This window comes from Leptodactylus fuscus, chromosome 1 (assembly GCF_031893055.1).
Source record: "Leptodactylus fuscus isolate aLepFus1 chromosome 1, aLepFus1.hap2, whole genome shotgun sequence".
In the NCBI taxonomy this organism is placed as follows: domain Eukaryota; kingdom Metazoa; phylum Chordata; class Amphibia; order Anura; family Leptodactylidae; genus Leptodactylus; species Leptodactylus fuscus.
Genome location: NC_134265.1, coordinates 95,158,474 through 95,184,663, shown reverse-complemented (window position 1 = coordinate 95,184,663; position 26,190 = coordinate 95,158,474). Strand labels below are relative to the sequence as shown.

At 52.1% G+C, this 26,190-nt stretch overlaps 28 non-coding genes and 4 pseudogenes across 28 annotated transcripts; all 32 read left to right on the top strand.

The window, feature by feature from the left end:
• Positions 1–92: 92 nt before the first annotated feature.
• LOC142189780 (5S ribosomal RNA) lies at positions 93–211 on the top strand. The gene has a single exon (XR_012713735.1). It is a non-coding gene; the product is annotated as a 5S ribosomal RNA (ribosomal RNA).
• Positions 212–926: 715 nt separating this feature from the next.
• LOC142189951 (5S ribosomal RNA) lies at positions 927–1,045 on the top strand. The gene has a single exon (XR_012713895.1). It is a non-coding gene; the product is annotated as a 5S ribosomal RNA (ribosomal RNA).
• Positions 1,046–1,759: 714 nt separating this feature from the next.
• On the top strand, positions 1,760–1,878 carry LOC142191126 (5S ribosomal RNA). Its single transcript, XR_012714737.1, has one exon. It is a non-coding gene; the product is annotated as a 5S ribosomal RNA (ribosomal RNA).
• Positions 1,879–2,593: 715 nt separating this feature from the next.
• Positions 2,594–2,712, top strand: LOC142190037 (5S ribosomal RNA). The gene has a single exon (XR_012713975.1). It is a non-coding gene; the product is annotated as a 5S ribosomal RNA (ribosomal RNA).
• Positions 2,713–3,426: 714 nt separating this feature from the next.
• On the top strand, positions 3,427–3,545 carry LOC142190160 (5S ribosomal RNA). Its single transcript, XR_012714090.1, has one exon. It is a non-coding gene; the product is annotated as a 5S ribosomal RNA (ribosomal RNA).
• Positions 3,546–4,259: 714 nt separating this feature from the next.
• Positions 4,260–4,378, top strand: LOC142190025 (5S ribosomal RNA). The gene has a single exon (XR_012713964.1). It is a non-coding gene; the product is annotated as a 5S ribosomal RNA (ribosomal RNA).
• Positions 4,379–5,093: 715 nt separating this feature from the next.
• Positions 5,094–5,202, top strand: LOC142190488 (5S ribosomal RNA; annotated as a pseudogene).
• Positions 5,203–5,917: 715 nt separating this feature from the next.
• On the top strand, positions 5,918–6,036 carry LOC142190121 (5S ribosomal RNA). Its single transcript, XR_012714052.1, has one exon. It is a non-coding gene; the product is annotated as a 5S ribosomal RNA (ribosomal RNA).
• A 714-nt stretch (positions 6,037–6,750) lies between these two features.
• On the top strand, positions 6,751–6,869 carry LOC142190159 (5S ribosomal RNA). The gene has a single exon (XR_012714089.1). It is a non-coding gene; the product is annotated as a 5S ribosomal RNA (ribosomal RNA).
• A 714-nt stretch (positions 6,870–7,583) lies between these two features.
• Positions 7,584–7,702, top strand: LOC142190013 (5S ribosomal RNA). The gene has a single exon (XR_012713953.1). It is a non-coding gene; the product is annotated as a 5S ribosomal RNA (ribosomal RNA).
• Positions 7,703–8,417: 715 nt separating this feature from the next.
• On the top strand, positions 8,418–8,526 carry LOC142190487 (5S ribosomal RNA; annotated as a pseudogene).
• A 714-nt stretch (positions 8,527–9,240) lies between these two features.
• Positions 9,241–9,359, top strand: LOC142190002 (5S ribosomal RNA). The gene has a single exon (XR_012713942.1). It is a non-coding gene; the product is annotated as a 5S ribosomal RNA (ribosomal RNA).
• Positions 9,360–10,073: 714 nt separating this feature from the next.
• LOC142189868 (5S ribosomal RNA) lies at positions 10,074–10,192 on the top strand. Its single transcript, XR_012713818.1, has one exon. It is a non-coding gene; the product is annotated as a 5S ribosomal RNA (ribosomal RNA).
• A 715-nt stretch (positions 10,193–10,907) lies between these two features.
• Positions 10,908–11,026, top strand: LOC142190011 (5S ribosomal RNA). The gene has a single exon (XR_012713951.1). It is a non-coding gene; the product is annotated as a 5S ribosomal RNA (ribosomal RNA).
• Positions 11,027–11,741: 715 nt separating this feature from the next.
• On the top strand, positions 11,742–11,860 carry LOC142189990 (5S ribosomal RNA). Its single transcript, XR_012713931.1, has one exon. It is a non-coding gene; the product is annotated as a 5S ribosomal RNA (ribosomal RNA).
• Positions 11,861–12,574: 714 nt separating this feature from the next.
• LOC142189978 (5S ribosomal RNA) lies at positions 12,575–12,693 on the top strand. Its single transcript, XR_012713920.1, has one exon. It is a non-coding gene; the product is annotated as a 5S ribosomal RNA (ribosomal RNA).
• A 715-nt stretch (positions 12,694–13,408) lies between these two features.
• On the top strand, positions 13,409–13,527 carry LOC142189966 (5S ribosomal RNA). The gene has a single exon (XR_012713909.1). It is a non-coding gene; the product is annotated as a 5S ribosomal RNA (ribosomal RNA).
• A 714-nt stretch (positions 13,528–14,241) lies between these two features.
• On the top strand, positions 14,242–14,360 carry LOC142189955 (5S ribosomal RNA). The gene has a single exon (XR_012713898.1). It is a non-coding gene; the product is annotated as a 5S ribosomal RNA (ribosomal RNA).
• A 714-nt stretch (positions 14,361–15,074) lies between these two features.
• LOC142189942 (5S ribosomal RNA) lies at positions 15,075–15,193 on the top strand. The gene has a single exon (XR_012713887.1). It is a non-coding gene; the product is annotated as a 5S ribosomal RNA (ribosomal RNA).
• A 714-nt stretch (positions 15,194–15,907) lies between these two features.
• LOC142189803 (5S ribosomal RNA) lies at positions 15,908–16,026 on the top strand. Its single transcript, XR_012713756.1, has one exon. It is a non-coding gene; the product is annotated as a 5S ribosomal RNA (ribosomal RNA).
• A 714-nt stretch (positions 16,027–16,740) lies between these two features.
• LOC142189713 (5S ribosomal RNA) lies at positions 16,741–16,859 on the top strand. Its single transcript, XR_012713671.1, has one exon. It is a non-coding gene; the product is annotated as a 5S ribosomal RNA (ribosomal RNA).
• A 714-nt stretch (positions 16,860–17,573) lies between these two features.
• LOC142189779 (5S ribosomal RNA) lies at positions 17,574–17,692 on the top strand. The gene has a single exon (XR_012713734.1). It is a non-coding gene; the product is annotated as a 5S ribosomal RNA (ribosomal RNA).
• Positions 17,693–18,407: 715 nt separating this feature from the next.
• Positions 18,408–18,526, top strand: LOC142189981 (5S ribosomal RNA). Its single transcript, XR_012713923.1, has one exon. It is a non-coding gene; the product is annotated as a 5S ribosomal RNA (ribosomal RNA).
• A 714-nt stretch (positions 18,527–19,240) lies between these two features.
• On the top strand, positions 19,241–19,359 carry LOC142189929 (5S ribosomal RNA). Its single transcript, XR_012713875.1, has one exon. It is a non-coding gene; the product is annotated as a 5S ribosomal RNA (ribosomal RNA).
• Positions 19,360–20,073: 714 nt separating this feature from the next.
• On the top strand, positions 20,074–20,192 carry LOC142189917 (5S ribosomal RNA). Its single transcript, XR_012713864.1, has one exon. It is a non-coding gene; the product is annotated as a 5S ribosomal RNA (ribosomal RNA).
• Positions 20,193–20,906: 714 nt separating this feature from the next.
• Positions 20,907–21,025, top strand: LOC142189906 (5S ribosomal RNA). Its single transcript, XR_012713853.1, has one exon. It is a non-coding gene; the product is annotated as a 5S ribosomal RNA (ribosomal RNA).
• Positions 21,026–21,739: 714 nt separating this feature from the next.
• LOC142190158 (5S ribosomal RNA) lies at positions 21,740–21,858 on the top strand. The gene has a single exon (XR_012714088.1). It is a non-coding gene; the product is annotated as a 5S ribosomal RNA (ribosomal RNA).
• A 714-nt stretch (positions 21,859–22,572) lies between these two features.
• On the top strand, positions 22,573–22,691 carry LOC142189894 (5S ribosomal RNA). Its single transcript, XR_012713842.1, has one exon. It is a non-coding gene; the product is annotated as a 5S ribosomal RNA (ribosomal RNA).
• A 714-nt stretch (positions 22,692–23,405) lies between these two features.
• On the top strand, positions 23,406–23,514 carry LOC142190344 (5S ribosomal RNA; annotated as a pseudogene).
• Positions 23,515–24,229: 715 nt separating this feature from the next.
• LOC142190485 (5S ribosomal RNA) lies at positions 24,230–24,338 on the top strand (annotated as a pseudogene).
• A 714-nt stretch (positions 24,339–25,052) lies between these two features.
• LOC142190106 (5S ribosomal RNA) lies at positions 25,053–25,171 on the top strand. The gene has a single exon (XR_012714040.1). It is a non-coding gene; the product is annotated as a 5S ribosomal RNA (ribosomal RNA).
• A 715-nt stretch (positions 25,172–25,886) lies between these two features.
• On the top strand, positions 25,887–26,005 carry LOC142190221 (5S ribosomal RNA). The gene has a single exon (XR_012714147.1). It is a non-coding gene; the product is annotated as a 5S ribosomal RNA (ribosomal RNA).
• The last annotated feature ends 185 nt before the right edge of the window (positions 26,006–26,190 follow it).

The following is a 26,190-nucleotide window of genomic DNA, read 5'->3' as shown; positions in this document are numbered from 1 at the left end:
AGTGAAGAAAAAGGTCTAGCGTGAAGTAGTGCAAAGGGCTGCCAGCAGCCAGGCTGCAAAGTAGAAGAGGAGTAAGTGAGAAGCCTGTCTCTGCCTACGGCCACACCACCCTGAACACGCCTGATCTCGTCTGATCTCGGAAGCTAAGCAGGGTCGGGCCTGGTTAGTACTTGGATGGGAGACCGCCTGGGAATACCAGGTGCTGTAGGCTTTTGCTTTTCCTCACTTCCACCAGCAGGGGTCACTCTCCTCTATGCCATTTTTACATTCACTTTTTACACTGCACACTTGCTTCTTTTACATTCGCTTTCTCTCTTGCACTCTTTAGGCCTTGCAAAATCCTAGTATTCTCAGTCTTACCGCTATCACTCTTAGCAGCCGCAGCGGGCGTGGTGGCCACCAGCGTTGTGGCTTTTTACTTTTAATAATAGCAGGCTTCATTTCCATAGTATCTGGGCCTCCCGCCGGGCTGGAAGCCATAGCTAGTAACCTGCAGACCAATTTACAGGGCAACACAGGCTGAACATCTTTGCAGACAACGTGCCCTAAGAAAAGAGAAGCTGACTGAAAAGCAGCTTCGCTTCCAGGCACGGGCAACCATCTCAACTTCTTCCTTAGCCGACTCCTGGACAATGGGCTCTGGTCCAGCTTGCTCTTTCTTTCACCCCCGGGATGGTTTCTTAGCCCTGCGCAGACCTTGCGCCCAGCCCTTTTGAAAGAGGGCGGCTGCGGCCTGTGACTAGTTGCTGAACAACACCTGTGGGTATAAGGGCCGCCCCCCAGCTCTTGCACTGCTCCTGTTGGAGTATGAAGTTCCCTTAAGAGAAGGCAAAAAGTGAAGAAGAAGGTCTAGCGTGAAGTAGTGCAATGAGCTGCCAGCAGCCAGGCTGCAAAGTAGAAGAGGAGTAAGTGAGAAGCCTGTCTCTGCCTACGGCCACACCACCCTGAACACGCCCGATCTTGTCTGATCTCGGAAGCTAAGCAGGGTCGGGCCTGGTTAGTACTTGGATGGGAGACCGCCTGGGAATACCAGGTGCTGTAGGCTTTTGCTTTTCCTCACTTCCACCAGCAGGGGTCACTCTCCTCTATGCCATTTTTACATTCACTTTTTACACTGCACACTTGCTTCTTTTACATTCGCTTTCTCTCTTGCACTCTTTAGGCCTTGCAAAATCCTAGTATTCTCAGTCTTACCGCTATCACTCTTAGCAGCCGCAGCGGGCGTGGTGGTCACCAGCGTTGTGGCTTTTTACTTTTAATAATAGCAGGCTTCATTTCCATAGTATCTGGGCCTCCCGCCGGGCTGGAAGCCATAGCTAGTAACCTGCAGACCAATTTACAGGGCAACACAGGCTGAACATCTTTGCAGACAACGTGCCCTAAGAAAAGAGAAGCTGACTGAAAAGCAGCTTCGCTTCCAGGCACGGGCAACCATCTCAACTTTTTCCTTAGCCGACTCCTGGACAATGGGCTCTGGTCCAGCTTGCTCTTTCTTTCACCCCCGGGATGGTTTCTTAGCCCTGCGCAGACCTTGCGCCCAGCCCTTTTGAAAGAGGGCGGCTGCGGCCTGTGACTGGTTGCTGAACAACACCTGTGGGTATAAGGGCCGCCCCCAGCTCTTGCACTGCTCCTGTTGGAGTATGAAGTTCCCTTAAGAGAAGGCAAAAAGTGAAGAAAAAGGTCTAGCGTGAAGTAGTGCAAAGGGCTGCCAGCAGCCAGGCTGCAAAGTAGAAGAGGAGTAAGTGAGAAGCCTGTCTCTGCCTACGGCCACACCACCCTGAACACGCCCGATCTCATCTGATCTCGGAAGCTAAGCAGGGCCGGGCCTGGTTAGTACTTGGATGGGAGACCGCCTGGGAATACCAGGTGCTGTAGGCTTTTGCTTTTCCTCACTTCCACCAGCAGGGGTCACTCTCCTCTATGCCATTTTTACATTCACTTTTTACACTGCACACTTGCTTCTTTTACATTCGCTTTCTCTCTTGCACTCTTTAGGCCTTGCAAAATCCTAGTATTCTCAGTCTTACCGCTATCACTCTTAGCAGCCGCAGCGGGCGTGGTGGCCACCAGCGTTGTGGCTTTTTACTTTTAATAATAGCAGGCTTCATTTCCATAGTATCTGGGCCTCCCGCCGGGCTGGAAGCCATAGCTAGTAACCTGCAGACCAATTTACAGGGCAACACAGGCTGAACATCTTTGCAGACAACGCGCCCTAAGAAAAGAGAAGCTGACTGAAAAGCAGCTTCGCTTCCAGGCACGGGCAACCATCTCAACTTCTTCCTTAGCCGACTACTGGACAATGGGCTCTGGTCCAGCTTGCTCTTTCTTTCACCCCCGGGATGGTTTCTTAGCCCTGCGCAGACCTTGCGCCCAGCCCTTTTGAAAGAGGGCGGCTGCGGCCTGTGACTGGTTGCTGAACAACACCTGTGGGTATAAGGGCCGCCCCCCAGCTCTTGCACTGCTCCTGTTGGAGTATGAAGTTCCCTTAAGAGAAGGCAAAAAGTGAAGAAGAAGGTCTAGCGTGAAGTAGTGCAAAGAGCTGCCAGCAGCCAGGCTGCAAAGTAGAAGAGGAGTAAGTGAGAAGCCTGTCTCTGCCTACGGCCACACCACCCTGAACACGCCCGATCTCGTCTGATCTCGGAAGCTAAGCAGGGTCGGGCCTGGTTAGTACTTGGATGGGAGACCGCCTGGGAATACCAGGTGCTGTAGGCTTTTGCTTTTCCTCACTTCCACCAGCAGGGGTCACTCTCCTCTATGCCATTTTTACATTCACTTTTTACACTGCACACTTGCTTCTTTTACATTCGCTTTCTCTCTTGCACTCTTTAGGCCTTGCAAAATCCTAGTATTCTCAGTCTTACCGCTATCACTCTTAGCAGCCGCAGCGGGCGTGGTGGCCACCAGCGTTGTGGCTTTTTACTTTTAATAATAGCAGGCTTCATTTCCATAGTATCTGGGCCTCCCGCCGGGCTGGAAGCCATAGCTAGTAACCTGCAGACCAATTTACAGGGCAACACAGGCTGAACATCTTTGCAGACAACGTGCCCTAAGAAAAGAGAAGCTGACTGAAAAGCAGCTTCGCTTCCAGGCACGGGCAACCATCTCAACTTCTTCCTTAGCCGACTCCTGGACAATGGGCTCTGGTCCAGCTTGCTCTTTCTTTCACCCCCGGGATGGTTTCTTAGCCCTGCGCAGACCTTGCGCCCAGCCCTTTTGAAAGAGGGCGGCTGCGGCCTGTGACTGGTTGCTGAACAACACCTGTGGGTATAAGGGCCGCCCCCAGCTCTTGCACTGCTCCTGTTGGAGTATGAAGTTCCCTTAAGAGAAGGCAAAAAGTGAAGAAAAAGGTCTAGCGTGAAGTAGTGCAAAGAGCTGCCAGCAGCCAGGCTGCAAAGTAGAAGAGGAGTAAGTGAGAAGCTTGTCTCTGCCTACGGCCACACCACCCTCAACACGCCCGATCTCGTCTGATCTTGGAAGCTAAGCAGGGTCGGGCCTGGTTAGTACTTGGATGGGAGACCGCCTGGGAATACCAGGTGCTGTAGGCTTTTGCTTTTCCTCACTTCCACCAGCAGGGGTCACTCTCCTCTATGCCATTTTTACATTCACTTTTTACACTGCACACTTGCTTCTTTTACATTCGCTTTCTCTCTTGCACTCTTTAGGCCTTGCAAAATCCTAGTATTCTCAGTCTTACCGCTATCACTCTTAGCAGCCGCAGCGGGCGTGGTGGCCACCAGCGTTGTGGCTTTTTACTTTTAATAATAGCAGGCTTCATTTCCATAGTATCTGGGCCTCCCGCCGGGCTGGAAGCCATAGCTAGTAACCTGCAGACCAATTTACAGGGCAACACAGGCTGAACATCTTTGCAGACAACGTGCCCTAAGAAAAGAGAAGCTGACTGAAAAGCAGCTTCGCTTCCAGGCACGGGCAACCATCTCAACTTCTTCCTTAGCCGACTCCTGGACAATGGGCTCTGGTCCAGCTTGCTCTTTCTTTCACCCCCGGGATGGTTTCTTAGCCCTGCGCAGACCTTGCGCCCAGCCCTTTTGAAAGAGGGCGGCTGCGGCCTGTGACTGGTTGCTGAACAACACCTGTGGGTATAAGGGCCGCCCCCAGCTCTTGCACTGCTCCTGTTGGAGTATGAAGTTCCCTTAAGAGAAGGCAAAAAGTGAAGAAAAAGGTCTAGCGTGAAGTAGTGCAAAGAGCTGCCAGCAGCCAGGCTGCAAAGTAGAAGAGGAGTAAGTGAGAAATTTGTCTCCGCCTACGGCCACACCACCCTGAACACGCCCGATCTCGTCTGATCTCGGAAGCTAAGCAGGGTCGGGCCTGGTTAGTACTTGGATGGGAGACCGCCTGGGAATACCAGGTGCTGTAGGCTTTTGCTTTTCCTCACTTCCACCAGCAGGGGTCACTCTCCTCTATGCCATTTTTACATTCACTTTTTACACTGCACACTTGCTTCTTTTACATTCGCTTTCTCTCTTGCACTCTTTAGGCCTTGCAAAATCCTAGTATTCTCAGTCTTACCGCTATCACTCTTAGCAGCCGCAGCGGGCGTGGTGGCCACCAGCGTTGTGGCTTTTTACTTTTAATAATAGCAGGCTTCATTTCCATAGTATCTGGGCCTCCCGCCGGGCTGGAAGCCATAGCTAGTAACCTGCAGACCAATTTACAGGGCAACACAGGCTGAACATCTTTGCAGACAACGCGCCCTAAGAAAAGAGAAGCTGACTGAAAAGCAGCTTCGCTTCCAGGCACGGGCAACCATCTCAACTTCTTCCTTAGCCGACTACTGGACAATGGGCTCTGGTCCAGCTTGCTCTTTCTTTCACCCCCGGGATGGTTTCTTAGCCCTGCGCAGACCTTGCGCCCAGCCCTTTTGAAAGAGGGCGGCTGCGGCCTGTGACTGGTTGCTGAACAACACCTGTGGGTATAAGGGCCGCCCCCCAGCTCTTGCACTGCTCCTGTTGGAGTATGAAGTTCCCTTAAGAGAAGGCAAAAAGTGAAGAAGAAGGTCTAGCGTGAAGTAGTGCAAAGAGCTGCCAGCAGCCAGGCTGCAAAGTAGAAGAGGAGTAAGTGAGAAGACTGTCTCAGCCTATGGCCACACCACCCTGAACATGCCTGATCTCGGAAGCTAAGCAGGGTCGGGCCTGGTTAGTACTTGGATGGGAGACCGCCTGGGAATACCAGGTGCTGTAGGCTTTTGCTTTTCCTCACTTCCACCAGCAGGGGTCACTCTCCTCTATGCCATTTTTACATTCACTTTTTACACTGCACACTTGCTTCTTTTACATTCGCTTTCTCTCTTGCACTCTTTAGGCCTTGCAAAATCCTAGTATTCTCAGTCTTACCGCTATCACTCTTAGCAGCCGCAGCGGGCGTGGTGGCCACCAGCGTTGTGGCTTTTTTCTTTTAATAATAGCAGGCTTCATTTCCATAGTATCTGGGCCTCCCGCCGGGCTGGAAGCCATAGCTAGTAACCTGCAGACCAATTTACAGGGCAACACAGGCTGAACATCTTTGCAGACAACGCGCCCTAAGAAAAGAGAAGCTGACTGAAAAGCAGCTTCGCTTCCAGGCACGGGCAACCATCTCAACTTCTTCCTTAGCCGACTACTGGACAATGGGCTCTGGTCCAGCTTGCTCTTTCTTTCACCCCCGGGATGGTTTCTTAGCCCTGCGCAGACCTTGCGCCCAGCCCTTTTGAAAGAGGGCGGCTGCGGCCTGTGACTGGTTGCTGAACAACACCTGTGGGTATAAGGGCCGCCCCCCAGCTCTTGCACTGCTCCTGTTGGAGTATGAAGTTCCCTTAAGAGAAGGCAAAAAGTGAAGAAGAAGGTCTAGCGTGAAGTAGTGCAAAGAGCTGCCAGCAGCCAGGCTGCAAAGTAGAAGAGGAGTAAGTGAGAAGCCTGTCTCTGCCTACGGCCACACCACCCTGAACACGCCCGATCTCGTCTGATCTCGGAAGCTAAGCAGGGTCGGGCCTGGTTAGTACTTGGATGGGAGACCGCCTGGCAATACCAGGTGCTGTAGGCTTTTGCTTTTCCTCACTTCCACCAGCAGGGGTCACTCTCCTCTATGCCATTTTTACATTCACTTTTTACACTGCACACTTGCTTCTTTTACATTCGCTTTCTCTCTTGCACTCTTTAGGCCTTGCAAAATCCTAGTATTCTCAGTCTTACCGCTATCACTCTTAGCAGCCGCAGCGGGCGTGGTGGCCACCAGCGTTGTGGCTTTTTACTTTTAATAATAGCAGGCTTCATTTCCATAGTATCTGGGCCTCCCGCCGGGCTGGAAGCCATAGCTAGTAACCTGCAGACCAATTTACAGGGCAACACAGGCTGAACATCTTTGCAGACAACGTGCCCTAAGAAAAGAGAAGCTGACTGAAAAGCAGCTTCGCTTCCAGGCACGGGCAACCATCTCAACTTCTTCCTTAGCCGACTCCTGGACAATGGGCTCTGGTCCAGCTTGCTCTTTCTTTCACCCCCGGGATGGTTTCTTAGCCCTGCGCAGACCTTGCGCCCAGCCCTTTTGAAAGAGGGCGGCTGCGGCCTGTGACTGGTTGCTGAACAACACCTGTGGGTATAAGGGCCGCCCCCAGCTCTTGCACTGCTCCTGTTGGAGTATGAAGTTCCCTTAAGAGAAGGCAAAAAGTGAAGAAAAAGGTCTAGCGTGAAGTAGTGCAAAGAGCTGCCAGCAGCCAGGCTGCAAAGTAGAAGAGGAGTAAGTGAGAAGCTTGTCTCTGCCTACGGCCACACCACCCTCAACACGCCCGATCTCGTCTGATCTTGGAAGCTAAGCAGGGTCGGGCCTGGTTAGTACTTGGATGGGAGACCGCCTGGGAATACCAGGTGCTGTAGGCTTTTGCTTTTCCTCACTTCCACCAGCAGGGGTCACTCTCCTCTATGCCATTTTTACATTCACTTTTTACACTGCACACTTGCTTCTTTTACATTCGCTTTCTCTCTTGCACTCTTTAGGCCTTGCAAAATCCTAGTATTCTCAGTCTTACCGCTATCACTCTTAGCAGCCGCAGCGGGCGTGGTGGCCACCAGCGTTGTGGCTTTTTACTTTTAATAATAGCAGGCTTCATTTCCATAGTATCTGGGCCTCCCGCCGGGCTGGAAGCCATAGCTAGTAACCTGCAGACCAATTTACAGGGCAACACAGGCTGAACATCTTTGCAGACAACGTGCCCTAAGAAAAGAGAAGCTGACTGAAAAGCAGCTTCGCTTCCAGGCACGGGCAACCATCTCAACTTCTTCCTTAGCCGACTCCTGGACAATGGGCTCTGGTCCAGCTTGCTCTTTCTTTCACCCCCGAGATGGTTTCTTAGCCCTGCGCAGACCTTGCGCCCAGCCCTTTTGAAAGAGGGCGGCTGCGGCCTGTGACTGGTTGCTGAACAACACCTGTGGGTATAAGGGCCGCCCCCAGCTCTTGCACTGCTCCTGTTGGAGTATGAAGTTCCCTTAAGAGAAGGCAAAAAGTGAAGAAAAAGGTCTAGCGTGAAGTAGTGCAAAGAGCTGCCAGCAGCCAGGCTGCAAAGTAGAAGAGGAGTAAGTGAGAAATTTGTCTCCGCCTACGGCCACACCACCCTGAACACGCCCGATCTCGTCTGATCTCGGAAGCTAAGCAGGGTCGGGCCTGGTTAGTACTTGGATGGGAGACCGCCTGGGAATACCAGGTGCTGTAGGCTTTTGCTTTTCCTCACTTCCACCAGCAGGGGTCACTCTCCTCTATGCCATTTTTACATTCACTTTTTACACTGCACACTTGCTTCTTTTACATTCGCTTTCTCTCTTGCACTCTTTAGGCCTTGCAAAATCCTAGTATTCTCAGTCTTACCGCTATCACTCTTAGCAGCCGCAGCGGGCGTGGTGGCCACCAGCGTTGTGGCTTTTTACTTTTAATAATAGCAGGCTTCATTTCCATAGTATCTGGGCCTCCCGCCGGGCTGGAAGCCATAGCTAGTAACCTGCAGACCAATTTACAGGGCAACACAGGCTGAACATCTTTGCAGACAACGCGCCCTAAGAAAAGAGAAGCTGACTGAAAAGCAGCTTCGCTTCCAGGCACGGGCAACCATCTCAACTTCTTCCTTAGCCGACTACTGGACAATGGGCTCTGGTCCAGCTTGCTCTTTCTTTCACCCCCGGGATGGTTTCTTAGCCCTGCGCAGACCTTGCGCCCAGCCCTTTTGAAAGAGGGCGGCTGCGGCCTGTGACTGGTTGCTGAACAACACCTGTGGGTATAAGGGCCGCCCCCCAGCTCTTGCACTGCTCCTGTTGGAGTATGAAGTTCCCTTAAGAGAAGGCAAAAAGTGAAGAAGAAGGTCTAGCGTGAAGTAGTGCAAAGAGCTGCCAGCAGCCAGGCTGCAAAGTAGAAGAGGAGTAAGTGAGAAGACTGTCTCAGCCTATGGCCACACCACCCTGAACATGCCTGATCTCGGAAGCTAAGCAGGGTCGGGCCTGGTTAGTACTTGGATGGGAGACCGCCTGGGAATACCAGGTGCTGTAGGCTTTTGCTTTTCCTCACTTCCACCAGCAGGGGTCACTCTCCTCTATGCCATTTTTACATTCACTTTTTACACTGCACACTTGCTTCTTTTACATTCGCTTTCTCTCTTGCACTCTTTAGGCCTTGCAAAATCCTAGTATTCTCAGTCTTACCGCTATCACTCTTAGCAGCCGCAGCGGGCGTGGTGGCCACCAGCGTTGTGGCTTTTTTCTTTTAATAATAGCAGGCTTCATTTCCATAGTATCTGGGCCTCCCGCCGGGCTGGAAGCCATAGCTAGTAACCTGCAGACCAATTTACAGGGCAACACAGGCTGAACATCTTTGCAGACAACGCGCCCTAAGAAAAGAGAAGCTGACTGAAAAGCAGCTTCGCTTCCAGGCACGGGCAACCATCTCAACTTCTTCCTTAGCCGACTACTGGACAATGGGCTCTGGTCCAGCTTGCTCTTTCTTTCACCCCCGGGATGTTTTTTTACCCCTGCGCAGACCTTGCGCCCAGCCCTTTTGAAAGAGGGCGGCTGCGGCCTGTGACTGGTTGCTGAACAACACCTGTGGGTATAAGGGCCGCCCCCAGCTCTTGCACTGCTCCTGTTGGAGTATGAAGTTCCCTTAAGAGAAGGCAAAAAGTGAAGAAAAAGGTCTAGCGTGAAGTAGTGCAAAGGGCTGCCAGCAGCCAGGCTGCAAAGTAGAAGAGGAGTAAGTGAGAAGCCTGTCTCTGCCTACGGCCACACCACCCTGAACACGCCCGATCTCGTCTGATCTCGGAAGCTAAGCAGGGTCGGGCCTGGTTAGTACTTGGATGGGAGACCGCCTGGGAATACCAGGTGCTGTAGGCTTTTGCTTTTCCTCACTTCCACCAGCAGGGGTCACTCTCCTCTATGCCATTTTTACATTCACTTTTTACACTGCACACTTGCTTCTTTTACATTCGCTTTCTCTCTTGCACTCTTTAGGCCTTGCAAAATCCTAGTATTCTCAGTCTTACCGCTATCACTCTTAGCAGCCGCAGCGGGCGTGGTGGCCACCAGCGTTGTGGCTTTTTACTTTTAATAATAGCAGGCTTCATTTCCATAGTATCTGGGCCTCCCGCCGGGCTGGAAGCCATAGCTAGTAACCTGCAGACCAATTTACAGGGCAACACAGGCTGAACATCTTTGCAGACAACGTGCCCTAAGAAAAGAGAAGCTGACTGAAAAGCAGCTTCGCTTCCAGGCACGGGCAACCATCTCAACTTTTTCCTTAGCCGACTCCTGGACAATGGGCTCTGGTCCAGCTTGCTCTTTCTTTCACCCCCGGGATGGTTTCTTAGCCCTGCGCAGACCTTGCGCCCAGCCCTTTTGAAAGAGGGCGGCTGCGGCCTGTGACTGGTTGCTGAACAACACCTGTGGGTATAAGGGCCGCCCCCAGCTCTTGCACTGCTCCTGTTGGAGTATGAAGTTCCCTTAAGAGAAGGCAAAAAGTGAAGAAAAAGGTCTAGCGTGAAGTAGTGCAAAGGGCTGCCAGCAGCCAGGCTGCAAAGTAGAAGAGGAGTAAGTGAGAAGCCTGTCTCTGCCTACGGCCACACCACCCTGAACACGCCCGATCTCGTCTGATCTTGGAAGCTAAGCAGGGTCGGGCCTGGTTAGTACTTGGATGGGAGACCGCCTGGGAATACCAGGTGCTGTAGGCTTTTGCTTTTCCTCACTTCCACCAGCAGGGGTCACTCTCCTCTATGCCATTTTTACATTCACTTTTTACACTGCACACTTGCTTCTTTTACATTCGCTTTCTCTCTTGCACTCTTTAGGCCTTGCAAAATCCTAGTATTCTCAGTCTTACCGCTATCACTCTTAGCAGCCGCAGCGGGCGTGGTGGCCACCAGCGTTGTGGCTTTTTTCTTTTAATAATAGCAGGCTTCATTTCCATAGTATCTGGGCCTCCCGCCGGGCTGGAAGCCATAGCTAGTAACCTGCAGACCAATTTACAGGGCAACACAGGCTGAACATCTTTGCAGACAACGCGCCCTAAGAAAAGAGAAGCTGACTGAAAAGCAGCTTTGCTTCCAGGCACGGGCAACCATCTCAACTTCTTCCTTAGCCGACTACTGGACAATGGGCTCTGGTCCAGCTTGCTCTTTCTTTCACCCCCGGGATGGTTTCTTAGCCCTGCGCAGACCTTGCGCCCAGCCCTTTTGAAAGAGGGCGGCTGCGGCCTGTGACTGGTTGCTGAACAACACCTGTGGGTATAAGGGCCGCCCCCCAGCTCTTGCACTGCTCCTGTTGGAGTATGAAGTTCCCTTAAGAGAAGGCAAAAAGTGAAGAAGAAGGTCTAGCGTGAAGTAGTGCAAAGAGCTGCCAGCAGCCAGGCTGCAAAGTAGAAGAGGAGTAAGTGAGAAGCCTGTCTCTGCCTACGGCCACACCACCCTGAACACGCCCGATCTCGTCTGATCTCGGAAGCTAAGCAGGGTCGGGCCTGGTTAGTGCTTGGATGGGAGACCGCCTGGGAATACCAGGTGCTGTAGGCTTTTGCTTTTCCTCACTTCCACCAGCAGGGGTCACTCTCCTCTATGCCATTTTTACATTCACTTTTTACACTGCACACTTGCTTCTTTTACATTCGCTTTCTCTCTTGCACTCTTTAGGCCTTGCAAAATCCTAGTATTCTCAGTCTTACCGCTATCACTCTTAGCAGCCGCAGCGGGCGTGGTGGCCACCAGCGTTGTGGCTTTTTTCTTTTAATAATAGCAGGCTTCATTTCCATAGTATCTGGGCCTCCCGCCGGGCTGGAAGCCATAGCTAGTAACCTGCAGACCAATTTACAGGGCAACACAGGCTGAACATCTTTGCAGACAACGCGCCCTAAGAAAAGAGAAGCTGACTGAAAAGCAGCTTCGCTTCCAGGCACGGGCAACCATCTCAACTTCTTCCTTAGCCGACTACTGGACAATGGGCTCTGGTCCAGCTTGCTCTTTCTTTCACCCCCGGGATGGTTTCTTAGCCCTGCGCAGACCTTGCGCCCAGCCCTTTTGAAAGAGGGCGGCTGCGGCCTGTGACTGGTTGCTGAACAACACCTGTGGGTATAAGGGCCGCCCCCCAGCTCTTGCACTGCTCCTGTTGGAGTATGAAGTTCCCTTAAGAGAAGGCAAAAAGTGAAGAAGAAGGTCTAGCGTGAAGTAGTGCAAAGAGCTGCCAGCAGCCAGGCTGCAAAGTAGAAGAGGAGTAAGTGAGAAATTTGTCTCCGCCTACGGCCACACCACCCTGAACACGCCCGATCTCGTCTGATCTCGGAAGCTAAGCAGGGTCGGGCCTGGTTAGTACTTGGATGGGAGACCGCCTGGGAATACCAGGTGCTGTAGGCTTTTGCTTTTCCTCACTTCCACCAGCAGGGGTCACTCTCCTCTATGCCATTTTTACATTCACTTTTTACACTGCACACTTGCTTCTTTTACATTCGCTTTCTCTCTTGCACTCTTTAGGCCTTGCAAAATCCTAGTATTCTCAGTCTTACCGCTATCACTCTTAGCAGCCGCAGCGGGCGTGGTGGCCACCGGCGTTGTGGCTTTTTTCTTTTAATAATAGCAGGCTTCATTTCCATAGTATCTGGGCCTCCCGCCGGGCTGGAAGCCATAGCTAGTAACCTGCAGACCAATTTACAGGGCAACACAGGCTGAACATCTTTGCAGACAACGTGCCCTAAGAAAAGAGAAGCTGACTGAAAAGCAGCTTCGCTTCCAGGCACGGGCAACCATCTCAACTTCTTCCTTAGCCGACTCCTGGACAATGGGCTCTGGTCCAGCTTGCTCTTTCTTTCACCCCCGGGATGGTTTCTTAGCCCTGTGCAGACCTTGCGCCCAGCCCTTTTGAAAGAGGGCGGCTGCGGCCTGTGACTGGTTGCTGAACAACACCTGTGGGTATAAGGGCCGCCCCCAGCTCTTGCACTGCTCCTGTTGGAGTATGAAGTTCCCTTAAGAGAAGGCAAAAAGTGAAGAAAAAGGTCTAGCGTGAAGTAGTGCAAAGGGCTGCCAGCAGCCAGGCTGCAAAGTAGAAGAGGAGTAAGTGAGAAGCCTGTCTCTGCCTACGGCCACACCACCCTGAACACGCCCGATCTCGTCTGATCTCGGAAGCTAAGCAGGGTCGGGCCTGGTTAGTACTTGGATGGGAGACCGCCTGGGAATACCAGGTGCTGTAGGCTTTTGCTTTTCCTCACTTCCACCAGCAGGGGTCACTCTCCTCTATGCCATTTTTACATTCACTTTTTACACTGCACACTTGCTTCTTTTACATTCGCTTTCTCTCTTGCACTCTTTAGGCCTTGCAAAATCCTAGTATTCTCAGTCTTACCGCTATCACTCTTAGCAGCCGCAGCGGGCGTGGTGGCCACCAGCGTTGTGGCTTTTTACTTTTAATAATAGCAGGCTTCATTTCCATAGTATCTGGGCCTCCCGCCGGGCTGGAAGCCATAGCTAGTAACCTGCAGACCAATTTACAGGGCAACACAGGCTGAACATCTTTGCAGACAACGTGCCCTAAGAAAAGAGAAGCTGACTGAAAAGCAGCTTCGCTTCCAGGCACGGGCAACCATCTCAACTTCTTCCTTAGCCGACTCCTGGACAATGGGCTCTGGTCCAGCTTGCTCTTTCTTTCACCCCCGGGATGGTTTCTTAGCCCTGCGCAGACCTTGCGCCCAGCCCTTTTGAAAGAGGGCGGCTGCGGCCTGTGACTAGTTGCTGAACAACACCTGTGGGTATAAGGGCCGCCCCCCAGCTCTTGCACTGCTCCTGTTGGAGTATGAAGTTCCCTTAAGAGAAGGCAAAAAGTGAAGAAGAAGGTCTAGCGTGAAGTAGTGCAAAGAGCTGCCAGCAGCCAGGCTGCAAAGTAGAAGAGGAGTAAGTGAGAAGCCTGTCTCTGCCTACGGCCACACCACCCTGAACACGCCCGATCTCGTCTGATCTCGGAAGCTAAGCAGGGTCGGGCCTGGTTAGTACTTGGATGGGAGACCGCCTGGGAATACCAGGTGCTGTAGGCTTTTGCTTTTCCTCACTTCCACCAGCAGGGGTCACTCTCCTCTATGCCATTTTTACATTCACTTTTTACACTGCACACTTGCTTCTTTTACATTCGCTTTCTCTCTTGCACTCTTTAGGCCTTGCAAAATCCTAGTATTCTCAGTCTTACCGCTATCACTCTTAGCAGCCGCAGCGGGCGTGGTGGCCACCAGCGTTGTGGCTTTTTACTTTTAATAATAGCAGGCTTCATTTCCATAGTATCTGGGCCTCCCGCCGGGCTGGAAGCCATAGCTAGTAACCTGCAGACCAATTTACAGGGCAACACAGGCTGAACATCTTTGCAGACAACGTGCCCTAAGAAAAGAGAAGCTGACTGAAAAGCAGCTTCGCTTCCAGGCACGGGCAACCATCTCAACTTTTTCCTTAGCCGACTCCTGGACAATGGGCTCTGGTCCAGCTTGCTCTTTCTTTCACCCCCGGGATGGTTTCTTAGCCCTGCGCAGACCTTGCGCCCAGCCCTTTTGAAAGAGGGCGGCTGCGGCCTGTGACTGGTTGCTGAACAACACCTGTGGGTATAAGGGCCGCCCCCAGCTCTTGCACTGCTCCTGTTGGAGTATGAAGTTCCCTTAAGAGAAGGCAAAAAGTGAAGAAAAAGGTCTAGCGTGAAGTAGTGCAAAGAGCTGCCAGCAGCCAGGCTGCAAAGTAGAAGAGGAGTAAGTGAGAAGCTTGTCTCCGCCTACGGCCACACCACCCTGAACACGCCCGATCTCGTCTGATCTCGGAAGCTAAGCAGGGTCGGGCCTGGTTAGTACTTGGATGGGAGACCGCCTGGGAATACCAGGTGCTGTAGGCTTTTGCTTTTCCTCACTTCCACCAGCAGGGGTCACTCTCCTCTATGCCATTTTTACATTCACTTTTTACACTGCACACTTGCTTCTTTTACATTCGCTTTCTCTCTTGCACTCTTTAGGCCTTGCAAAATCCTAGTATTCTCAGTCTTACCGCTATCACTCTTAGCAGCCGCAGCGGGCGTGGTGGCCACCAGCGTTGTGGCTTTTTACTTTTAATAATAGCAGGCTTCATTTCCATAGTATCTGGGCCTCCCGCCGGGCTGGAAGCCATAGCTAGTAACCTGCAGACCAATTTACAGGGCAACACAGGCTGAACATCTTTGCAGACAACATGCCCTAAGAAAAGAGAAGCTGACTGAAAAGCAGCTTCGCTTCCAGGCACGGGCAACCATCTCAACTTTTTCCTTAGCCGACTCCTGGACAATGGGCTCTGGTCCAGCTTGCTCTTTCTTTCACCCCCGGGATGGTTTCTTAGCCCTGCGCAGACCTTGCGCCCAGCCCTTTTGAAAGAGGGCGGCTGCGGCCTGTGACTGGTTGCTGAACAACACCTGTGGGTATAAGGGCCGCCCCCAGCTCTTGCACTGCTCCTGTTGGAGTATGAAGTTCCCTTAAGAGAAGGCAAAAAGTGAAGAAAAAGGTCTAGCGTGAAGTAGTGCAAAGAGCTGCCAGCAGCCAGGCTGCAAAGTAGAAGAGGAGTAAGTGAGAAGCTTGTCTCCGCCTACGGCCACACCACCCTGAACACGCCCGATCTCGTCTGATCTCGGAAGCTAAGCAGGGTCGGGCCTGGTTAGTACTTGGATGGGAGACCGCCTGGGAATACCAGGTGCTGTAGGCTTTTGCTTTTCCTCACTTCCACCAGCAGGGGTCACTCTCCTCTATGCCATTTTTACATTCACTTTTTACACTGCACACTTGCTTCTTTTACATTCGCTTTCTCTCTTGCACTCTTTAGGCCTTGCAAAATCCTAGTATTCTCAGTCTTACCGCTATCACTCTTAGCAGCCGCAGCGGGCGTGGTGGCCACCAGCGTTGTGGCTTTTTACTTTTAATAATAGCAGGCTTCATTTCCATAGTATCTGGGCCTCCCGCCGGGCTGGAAGCCATAGCTAGTAACCTGCAGACCAATTTACAGGGCAACACAGGCTGAACATCTTTGCAGACAACGTGCCCTAAGAAAAGAGAAGCTGACTGAAAAGCAGCTTCGCTTCCAGGCACGGGCAACCATCTCAACTTCTTCCTTAGCCGACTCCTGGACAATGGGCTCTGGTCCAGCTTGCTCTTTCTTTCACCCCCGGGATGGTTTCTTAGCCCTGCGCAGACCTTGCGCCCAGCCCTTTTGAAAGAGGGCGGCTGCGGCCTGTGACTGGTTGCTGAACAACACCTGTGGGTATAAGGGCCGCCCCCAGCTCTTGCACTGCTCCTGTTGGAGTATGAAGTTCCCTTAAGAGAAGGCAAAAAGTGAAGAAGAAGGTCTAGCGTGAAGTAGTGCAAAGAGCTGCCAGCAGCCAGGCTGCAAAGTAGAAGAGGAGTAAGTGAGAAGCCTGTCTCTGCCTACGGCCACTCCACCCTGAACACGCCCGATCTCGTCTGATCTCGGAAGCTAAGCAGGGTCGGGCCTGGTTAGTACTTGGATGGGAGACCGCCTGGGAATACCAGGTGCTGTAGGCTTTTGCTTTTCCTCACTTCCACCAGCAGGGGTCACTCTCCTCTATGCCATTTTTACATTCACTTTTTACACTGCACACTTGCTTCTTTTACATTCGCTTTCTCTCTTGCACTCTTTAGGCCTTGCAAAATCCTAGTATTCTCAGTCTTACCGCTATCACTCTTAGCAGCCGCAGCGGGCGTGGTGGCCACCAGCGTTGTGGCTTTTTACTTTTAATAATAGCAGGCTTCATTTCCATAGTATCTGGGCCTCCCGCCGGGCTGGAAGCCATAGCTAGTAACCTGCAGACCAATTTACAGGGCAACACAGGCTGAACATCTTTGCAGACAACGTGCCCTAAGAAAAGAGAAGCTGACTGAAAAGCAGCTTCGCTTCCAGGCACGGGCAACCATCTCAACTTCTTCCTTAGCCGACTCCTGGACAATGGGCTCTGGTCCAGCTTGCTCTTTCTTTCACCCCCGGGATGGTTTCTTAGCCCTGCGCAGACCTTGCGCCCAGCCCTTTTGAAAGAGGGCGGCTGCGGCCTGTGACTGGTTGCTGAACAACACCTGTGGGTATAAGGGCCGCCCCCAGCTCTTGCACTGCTCCTGTTGGAGTATGAAGTTCCCTTAAGAGAAGGCAAAAAGTGAAGAAAAAGGTCTAGCGTGAAGTAGTGCAAAGGGCTGCCAGCAGCCAGGCTGCAAAGTAGAAGAGGAGTAAGTGAGAAGCCTGTATCTGCCTACAGCCACACCACCCTGAACACGCCCGATCTCGTCTGATCTCGGAAGCTAAGCAGGGTCGGGCCTGGTTAGTACTTGGATGGGAGACCGCCTGGGAATACCAGGTGCTGTAGGCTTTTGCTTTTCCTCACTTCCACCAGCAGGGGTCACTCTCCTCTATGCCATTTTTACATTCACTTTTTACACTGCACACTTGCTTCTTTTACATTCGCTTTCTCTCTTGCACTCTTTAGGCCTTGCAAAATCCTAGTATTCTCAGTCTTACCGCTATCACTCTTAGCAGCCGCAGCGGGCGTGGTGGCCACCAGCGTTGTGGCTTTTTACTTTTAATAATAGCAGGCTTCATTTCCATAGTATCTGGGCCTCCCGCCGGGCTGGAAGCCATAGCTAGTAACCTGCAGACCAATTTACAGGGCAACACAGGCTGAACATCTTTGCAGACAACGCGCCCTAAGAAAAGAGAAGCTGACTGAAAAGCAGCTTCGCTTCCAGGCACGGGCAACCATCTCAACTTCTTCCTTAGCCGACTCCTGGACAATGGGCTCTGGTCCAGCTTGCTCTTTCTTTCACCCCCGGGATGGTTTCTTAGCCCTGCGCAGACCTTGCGCCCAGCCCTTTTGAAAGAGGGCGGCTGCGGCCTGTGACTGGTTGCTGAACAACACCTGTGGGTATAAGGGCCGCCCCCAGCTCTTGCACTGCTCCTGTTGGAGTATGAAGTTCCCTTAAGAGAAGGCAAAAAGTGAAGAAAAAGGTCTAGCGTGAAGTAGTGCAAAGAGCTGCCAGCAGCCAGGCTGCAAAGTAGAAGAGGAGTAAGTGAGAAGTTTGTCTCCGCCTACGGCCACACCACCCTGAACACGCCTGATCTCGTCTGATCTCGGAAGCTAAGCAGGGTCGGGCCTGGTTAGTACTTGGATGGGAGACCGCCTGGGAATACCAGGTGCTGTAGGCTTTTGCTTTTCCTCACTTCCACCAGCAGGGGTCACTCTCCTCTATGCCATTTTTACATTCACTTTTTACACTGCACACTTGCTTCTTTTACATTCGCTTTCTCTCTTGCACTCTTTAGGCCTTGCAAAATCCTAGTATTCTCAGTCTTACCGCTATCACTCTTAGCAGCCGCAGCGGGCGTGGTGGCCACCGGCGTTGTGGCTTTTTTCTTTTAATAATAGCAGGCTTCATTTCCATAGTATCTGGGCCTCCCGCCGGGCTGGAAGCCATAGCTAGTAACCTGCAGACCAATTTACAGGGCAACACAGGCTGAACATCTTTGCAGACAACGCGCCCTAAGAAAAGAGAAGCTGACTGAAAAGCAGCTTCGCTTCCAGGCACGGGCAACCATCTCAACTTCTTCCTTAGCCGACTACTGGACAATGGGCTCTGGTCCAGCTTGCTCTTTCTTTCACCCCCGGGATGGTTTCTTAGCCCTGCGCAGACCTTGCGCCCAGCCCTTTTGAAAGAGGGCGGCTGCGGCCTGTGACTGGTTGCTGAACAACACCTGTGGGTATAAGGGCCGCCCCCCAGCTCTTGCACTGCTCCTGTTGGAGTATGAAGTTCCCTTAAGAGAAGGCAAAAAGTGAAGAAGAAGGTCTAGCGTGAAGTAGTGCAAAGAGCTGCCAGCAGCCAGGCTGCAAAGTAGAAGAGGAGTAAGTGAGAAGCCTGTCTCTGCCTACGGCCACACCACCCTGAACACGCCCGATCTCGTCTGATCTCGGAAGCTAAGCAGGGTCAGGCCTGGTTAGTACTTGGATGGGAGACCGCCTGGGAATACCAGGTGCTGTAGGCTTTTGCTTTTCCTCACTTCCACCAGCAGGGGTCACTCTCCTCTATGCCATTTTTACATTCACTTTTTACACTGCACACTTGCTTCTTTTACATTCGCTTTCTCTCTTGCACTCTTTAGGCCTTGCAAAATCCTAGTATTCTCAGTCTTACCGCTATCACTCTTAGCAGCCGCAGCGGGCGTGGTGGCCACCAGCGTTGTGGCTTTTTACTTTTAATAATAGCAGGCTTCATTTCCATAGTATCTGGGCCTCCCGCCGGGCTGGAAGCCATAGCTAGTAACCTGCAGACCAATTTACAGGGCAACACAGGCTGAACATCTTTGCAGACAACGTGCCCTAAGAAAAGAGAAGCTGACTGAAAAGCAGCTTCGCTTCCAGGCACGGGCAACCATCTCAACTTCTTCCTTAGCCGACTCCTGGACAATGGGCTCTGGTCCAGCTTGCTCTTTCTTTCACCCCCGGGATGGTTTCTTAGCCCTGCGCAGACCTTGCGCCCAGCCCTTTTGAAAGAGGGCGGCTGCGGCCTGTGACTGGTTGCTGAACAACACCTGTGGGTATAAGGGCCGCCCCCAGCTCTTGCACTGCTCCTGTTGGAGTATGAAGTTCCCTTAAGAGAAGGCAAAAAGTGAAGAAAAAGGTCTAGCGTGAAGTAGTGCAAAGGGCTGCCAGCAGCCAGGCTGCAAAGTAGAAGAGGAGTAAGTGAGAAGCCTGTCTCTGCCTACGGCCACACCACCCTGAACACGCCCGATCTCGTCTGATCTCGGAAGCTAAGCAGGGTCGGGCCTGGTTAGTACTTGGATGGGAGACCGCCTGGGAATACCAGGTGCTGTAGGCTTTTGCTTTTCCTCACTTCCACCAGCAGGGGTCACTCTCCTCTATGCCATTTTTACATTCACTTTTTACACTGCACACTTGCTTCTTTTACATTCGCTTTCTCTCTTGCACTCTTTAGGCCTTGCAAAATCCTAGTATTCTCAGTCTTACCGCTATCACTCTTAGCAGCCGCAGCGGGCGTGGTGGCCACCAGCGTTGTGGCTTTTTACTTTTAATAATAGCAGGCTTCATTTCCATAGTATCTGGGCCTCCCGCCGGGCTGGAAGCCATAGCTAGTAACCTGCAGACCAATTTACAGGGCAACACAGGCTGAACATCTTTGCAGACAACGTGCCCTAAGAAAAGAGAAGCTGACTGAAAAGCAGCTTCGCTTCCAGGCACGGGCAACCATCTCAACTTCTTCCTTAGCCGACTCCTGGACAATGGGCTCTGGTCCAGCTTGCTCTTTCTTTCACCCCCGGGATGGTTTCTTAGCCCTGCGCAGACCTTGCGCCCAGCCCTTTTGAAAGAGGGCGGCTGCGGCCTGTGACTAGTTGCTGAACAACACCTGTGGGTATAAGGGCCGCCCCCAGCTCTTGCACTGCTCCTGTTGGAGTATGAAGTTCCCTTAAGAGAAGGCAAAAAGTGAAGAAAAAGGTCTAGCGTGAAGTAGTGCAAAGGGCTGCCAGCAGCCAGGCTGCAAAGTAGAAGAGGAGTAAGTGAGAAGCCTGTCTCTGCCTACGGCCACACCACCCTGAACACGCCCGATCTCGTCTGATCTCGGAAGCTAAGCAGGGTCGGGCCTGGTTAGTACTTGGATGGGAGACCGCCTGGGAATACCAGGTGCTGTAGGCTTTTGCTTTTCCTCACTTCCACCAGCAGGGGTCACTCTCCTCTATGCCATTTTTACATTCACTTTTTACACTGCACACTTGCTTCTTTTACATTCGCTTTCTCTCTTGCACTCTTTAGGCCTTGCAAAATCCTAGTATTCTCAGTCTTACCGCTATCACTCTTAGCAGCCGCAGCGGGCGTGGTGGCCACCAGCGTTGTGGCTTTTTACTTTTAATAATAGCAGGCTTCATTTCCATAGTATCTGGGCCTCCCGCCGGGCTGGAAGCCATAGCTAGTAACCTGCAGACCAATTTACAGGGCAACACAGGCTGAACATCTTTGCAGACAACGTGCCCTAAGAAAAGAGAAGCTGACTGAAAAGCAGCTTCGCTTCCAGGCACGGGCAACCATCTCAACTTCTTCCTTAGCCGACTCCTGGACAATGGGCTCTGGTCCAGCTTGCTCTTTCTTTCACCCCCGGGATGGTTTCTTAGCCCTGCGCAGACCTTGCGCCCAGCCCTTTTGAAAGAGGGCGGCTGCGGCCTGTGACTGGTTGCTGAACAACACCTGTGGGTATAAGGGCCGCCCCCAGCTCTTGCACTGCTCCTGTTGGAGTATGAAGTTCCCTTAAGAGAAGGCAAAAAGTGAAGAAAAAGGTCTAGCGTGAAGTAGTGCAAAGGGCTGCCAGCAGCCAGGCTGCAAAGTAGAAGAGGAGTAAGTGAGAAGCCTGTCTCTGCCTACGGCCACACCACCCTGAACACGCCCGATCTCGTCTGATCTCGGAAGCTAAGCAGGGTCGGGCCTGGTTAGTACTTGGATGGGAGACCGCCTGGGAATACCAGGTGCTGTAGGCTTTTGCTTTTCCTCACTTCCACCAGCAGGGGTCACTCTCCTCTATGCCATTTTTACATTCACTTTTTACACTGCACACTTGCTTCTTTTACATTCGCTTTCTCTCTTGCACTCTTTAGGCCTTGCAAAATCCTAGTATTCTCAGTCTTACCGCTATCACTCTTAGCAGCCGCAGCGGGCGTGGTGGCCACCAGCGTTGTGGCTTTTTACTTTTAATAATAGCAGGCTTCATTTCCATAGTATCTGGGCCTCCCGCCGGGCTGGAAGCCATAGCTAGTAACCTGCAGACCAATTTACAGGGCAACACAGGCTGAACATCTTTGCAGACAACGTGCCCTAAGAAAAGAGAAGCTGACTGAAAAGCAGCTTCGCTTCCAGGCACGGGCAACCATCTCAACTTCTTCCTTAGCCGACTCCTGGACAATGGGCTCTGGTCCAGCTTGCTCTTTCTTTCACCCCCGGGATGGTTTCTTAGCCCTGCGCAGACCTTGCGCCCAGCCCTTTTGAAAGAGGGCGGCTGCGGCCTGTGACTGGTTGCTGAACAACACCTGTGGGTATAAGGGCCGCCCCCAGCTCTTGCACTGCTCCTGTTGGAGTATGAAGTTCCCTTAAGAGAAGGCAAAAAGTGAAGAAAAAGGTCTAGCGTGAAGTAGTGCAAAGAGCTGCCAGCAGCCAGGCTGCAAAGTAGAAGAGGAGTAAGTGAGAAGCTTGTCTCTGCCTACGGCCACACCACCCTCAACACGCCCGATCTCGTCTGATCTTGGAAGCTAAGCAGGGTCGGGCCTGGTTAGTACTTGGATGGGAGACCGCCTGGGAATACCAGGTGCTGTAGGCTTTTGCTTTTCCTCACTTCCACCAGCAGGGGTCACTCTCCTCTATGCCATTTTTACATTCACTTTTTACACTGCACACTTGCTTCTTTTACATTCGCTTTCTCTCTTGCACTCTTTAGGCCTTGCAAAATCCTAGTATTCTCAGTCTTACCGCTATCAGTCTTAGCAGCCGCAGCGGGCGTGGTGGCCACCAGCGTTGTGGCTTTTTACTTTTAATAATAGCAGGCTTCATTTCCATAGTATCTGGGCCTCCCGCCGGGCTGGAAGCCATAGCTAGTAACCTGCAGACCAATTTACAGGGCAACACAGGCTGAACATCTTTGCAGACAACGTGCCCTAAGAAAAGAGAAGCTGACTGAAAAGCAGCTTCGCTTCCAGGCACGGGCAACCATCTCAACTTCTTCCTTAGCCGACTCCTGGACAATGGGCTCTGGTCCAGCTTGCTCTTTCTTTCACCCCCGGGATGGTTTCTTAGCCCTGCGCAGACCTTGCGCCCAGCCCTTTTGAAAGAGGGCGGCTGCGGCCTGTGACTGGTTGCTGAACAACACCTGTGGGTATAAGGGCCGCCCCCAGCTCTTGCACTGCTCCTGTTGGAGTATGAAGTTCCCTTAAGAGAAGGCAAAAAGTGAAGAAAAAGGTCTAGCGTGAAGTAGTGCAAAGAGCTGCCAGCAGCCAGGCTGCAAAGTAGAAGAGGAGTAAGTGAGAAATTTGTCTCCGCCTACGGCCACACCACCCTGAACACGCCCGATCTCGTCTGATCTCGGAAGCTAAGCAGGGTCGGGCCTGGTTAGTACTTGGATGGGAGACCGCCTGGGAATACCAGGTGCTGTAGGCTTTTGCTTTTCCTCACTTCCACCAGCAGGGGTCACTCTCCTCTATGCCATTTTTACATTCACTTTTTACACTGCACACTTGCTTCTTTTACATTCGCTTTCTCTCTTGCACTCTTTAGGCCTTGCAAAATCCTAGTATTCTCAGTCTTACCGCTATCACTCTTAGCAGCCGCAGCGGGCGTGGTGGCCACCAGCGTTGTGGCTTTTTACTTTTAATAATAGCAGGCTTCATTTCCATAGTATCTGGGCCTCCCGCCGGGCTGGAAGCCATAGCTAGTAACCTGCAGACCAATTTACAGGGCAACACAGGCTGAACATCTTTGCAGACAACGCGCCCTAAGAAAAGAGAAGCTGACTGAAAAGCAGCTTCGCTTCCAGGCACGGGCAACCATCTCAACTTCTTCCTTAGCCGACTACTGGACAATGGGCTCTGGTCCAGCTTGCTCTTTCTTTCACCCCCGGGATGGTTTCTTAGCCCTGCGCAGACCTTGCGCCCAGCCCTTTTGAAAGAGGGCGGCTGCGGCCTGTGACTGGTTGCTGAACAACACCTGTGGGTATAAGGGCCGCCCCCAGCTCTTGCACTGCTCCTGTTGGAGTATGAAGTTCCCTTAAGAGAAGGCAAAAAGTGAAGAAAAAGGTCTAGCGTGAAGTAGTGCAAAGGGCTGCCAGCAGCCAGGCTGCAAAGTAGAAGAGGAGTAAGTGAGAAGCCTGTCTCTGCCTACGGCCACACCACCCTGAACACGCCTGATCTCGGAAGCTAAGCAGGGTTGGGCCTGGTTAGTACTTGGATGGGAGACCGCCTGGGAATACCAGGTGCTGTAGGCTTTTGCTTTTCCTCACTTCCACCAGCAGGGGTCACTCTCCTCTATGCCATTTTTACATTCACTTTTTACACTGCACACTTGCTTCTTTTACATTCGCTTTCTCTCTTGCACTCTTTAGGCCTTGCAAAATCCTAGTATTCTCAGTCTTACCGCTATCACTCTTAGCAGCCGCAGCGGGCGTGGTGGCCACCAGCGTTGTGGCTTTTTACTTTTAATAATAGCAGGCTTCATTTCCATAGTATCTGGGCCTCCCGCCGGGCTGGAAGCCATAGCTAGTAACCTGCAGACCAATTTACAGGGCAACACAGGCTGAACATCTTTGCAGACAACGCGCCCTAAGAAAAGAGAAGCTGACTGAAAAGCAGCTTCGCTTCCAGGCACGGGCAACCATCTCAACTTCTTCCTTAGCCGACTACTGGACAATGGGCTCTGGTCCAGCTTGCTCTTTCTTTCACCCCCGGGATGGTTTCTTAGCCCTGCGCAGACCTTGCGCCCAGCCCTTTTGAAAGAGGGCGGCTGCGGCCTGTGACTGGTTGCTGAACAACACCTGTGGGTATAAGGGCCGCCCCCCAGCTCTTGCACTGCTCCTGTTGGAGTATGAAGTTCCCTTAAGAGAAGGCAAAAAGTGAAGAAGAAGGTCTAGCGTGAAGTAGTGCAAAGAGCTGCCAGCAGCCAGGCTGCAAAGTAGAAGAGGAGTAAGTGAGAAGACTGTCTCTGCCTATGGCCACACCACCCTGAACATGCCTGATCTCGGAAGCTAAGCAGGGTCGGGCCTGGTTAGTACTTGGATGGGAGACCGCCTGGGAATACCAGGTGCTGTAGGCTTTTGCTTTTCCTCACTTCCACCAGCAGGGGTCACTCTCCTCTATGCCATTTTTACATTCACTTTTTACACTGCACACTTGCTTCTTTTACATTCGCTTTCTCTCTTGCACTCTTTAGGCCTTGCAAAATCCTAGTATTCTCAGTCTTACCGCTATCACTCTTAGCAGCCGCAGCGGGCGTGGTGGCCACCAGCGTTGTGGCTTTTTACTTTTAATAATAGCAGGCTTCATTTCCATAGTATCTGGGCCTCCCGCCGGGCTGGAAGCCATAGCTAGTAACCTGCAGACCAATTTACAGGGCAACACAGGCTGAACATCTTTGCAGACAAAGTGCCCTAAGAAAAGAGAAGCTGACTGAAAAGCAGCTTCGCTTCCAGGCACGGGCAACCATCTCAACTTCTTCCTCAGCCGACTCCTGGACAATGGGCTCTGGTCCAGCTTTCTCTTTCTTTCACCCCCGGGATGGTTTCTTAGCCCTGCGCAGACCTTGCGCCCAGCCCTTTTGAAAGAGGGCGGCTGCGGCCTGTGACTGGTTGCTGAACAACACCTGTGGGTATAAGGGCCGCCCCCAGCTCTTGCACTGCTCCTGTTGGAGTATGAAGTTCCCTTAAGAGAAGGTAAAAAGTGAAGAAAAAGGTCTAGCGTGAAGTAGTGCAAAGGGCTGCCAGCAGCCAGGCTGCAAAGTAGAAGAGGAGTAAGTGAGAAGCCTGTCTCTGCCTACGGCCACACCACCCTGAACACGCCCGATCTCGTCTGATCTCGGAAGCTAAGCAGGGTCGGGCCTGGTTAGTACTTGGATGGGAGAACGCCTGGGAATACCAGGTGCTGTAGGCTTTTGCTTTTCCTCACTTCCACCAGCAGGGGTCACTCTCCTCTATGCCATTTTTACATTCACTTTTTACACTGCACACTTGCTTCTTTTACATTCGCTTTCTCTCTTGCACTCTTTAGGCCTTGCAAAATCCTAGTATTCTCAGTCTTACCGCTATCACTCTTAGCAGCCGCAGCGGGCGTGGTGGCCACCAGCGTTGTGGCTTTTTTCTTTTAATAATAGCAGGCTTCATTTCCATAGTATCTGGGCCTCCCGCCGGGCTGGAAGCCATAGCTAGTAACCTGCAGACCAATTTACAGGGCAACACAGGCTGAACATCTTTGCAGACAACGCGCCCTAAGAAAAGAGAAGCTGACTGAAAAGCAGCTTCGCTTCCAGGCACGGGCAACCATCTCAACTTCTTCCTTAGCCGACTACTGGACAATGGGCTCTGGTCCAGCTTGCTCTTTCTTTCACCCCCGGGATGGTTTCTTAGCCCTGCGCAGACCTTGCGCCCAGCCCTTTTGAAAGAGGGCGGCTGCGGCCTGTGACTGGTTGCTGAACAACACCTGTGGGTATAAGGGCCGCCCCCCAGCTCTTGCACTGCTCCTGTTGGAGTATGAAGTTCCCTTAAGAGAAGGCAAAAAGTGAAGAAGAAGGTCTAGCGTGAAGTAGTGCAAAGAGCTGCCAGCAGCCAGGCTGCAAAGTAGAAGAGGAGTAAGTGAGAAGCCTGTCTCTGCCTACGGCCACACCACCCTGAACACGCCCGATCTCGTCTGATCTCGGAAGCTAAGCAGGGTCCGGCCTGGTTAGTACTTGGATGGGAGACCGCCTGGGAATACCAGGTGCTGAAGGCTTTTGCTTTTCCTCACTTCCACCAGCAGGGGTCACTCTCCTCTATGCCATTTTTACATTCACTTTTTACACTGCACACTTGCTTCTTTTACATTCGCTTTCTCTCTTGCACTCTTTAGGCCTTGCAAAATCCTAGTATTCTCAGTCTTACCGCTATCACTCTTAGCAGCCGCAGCGGGCGTGGTGG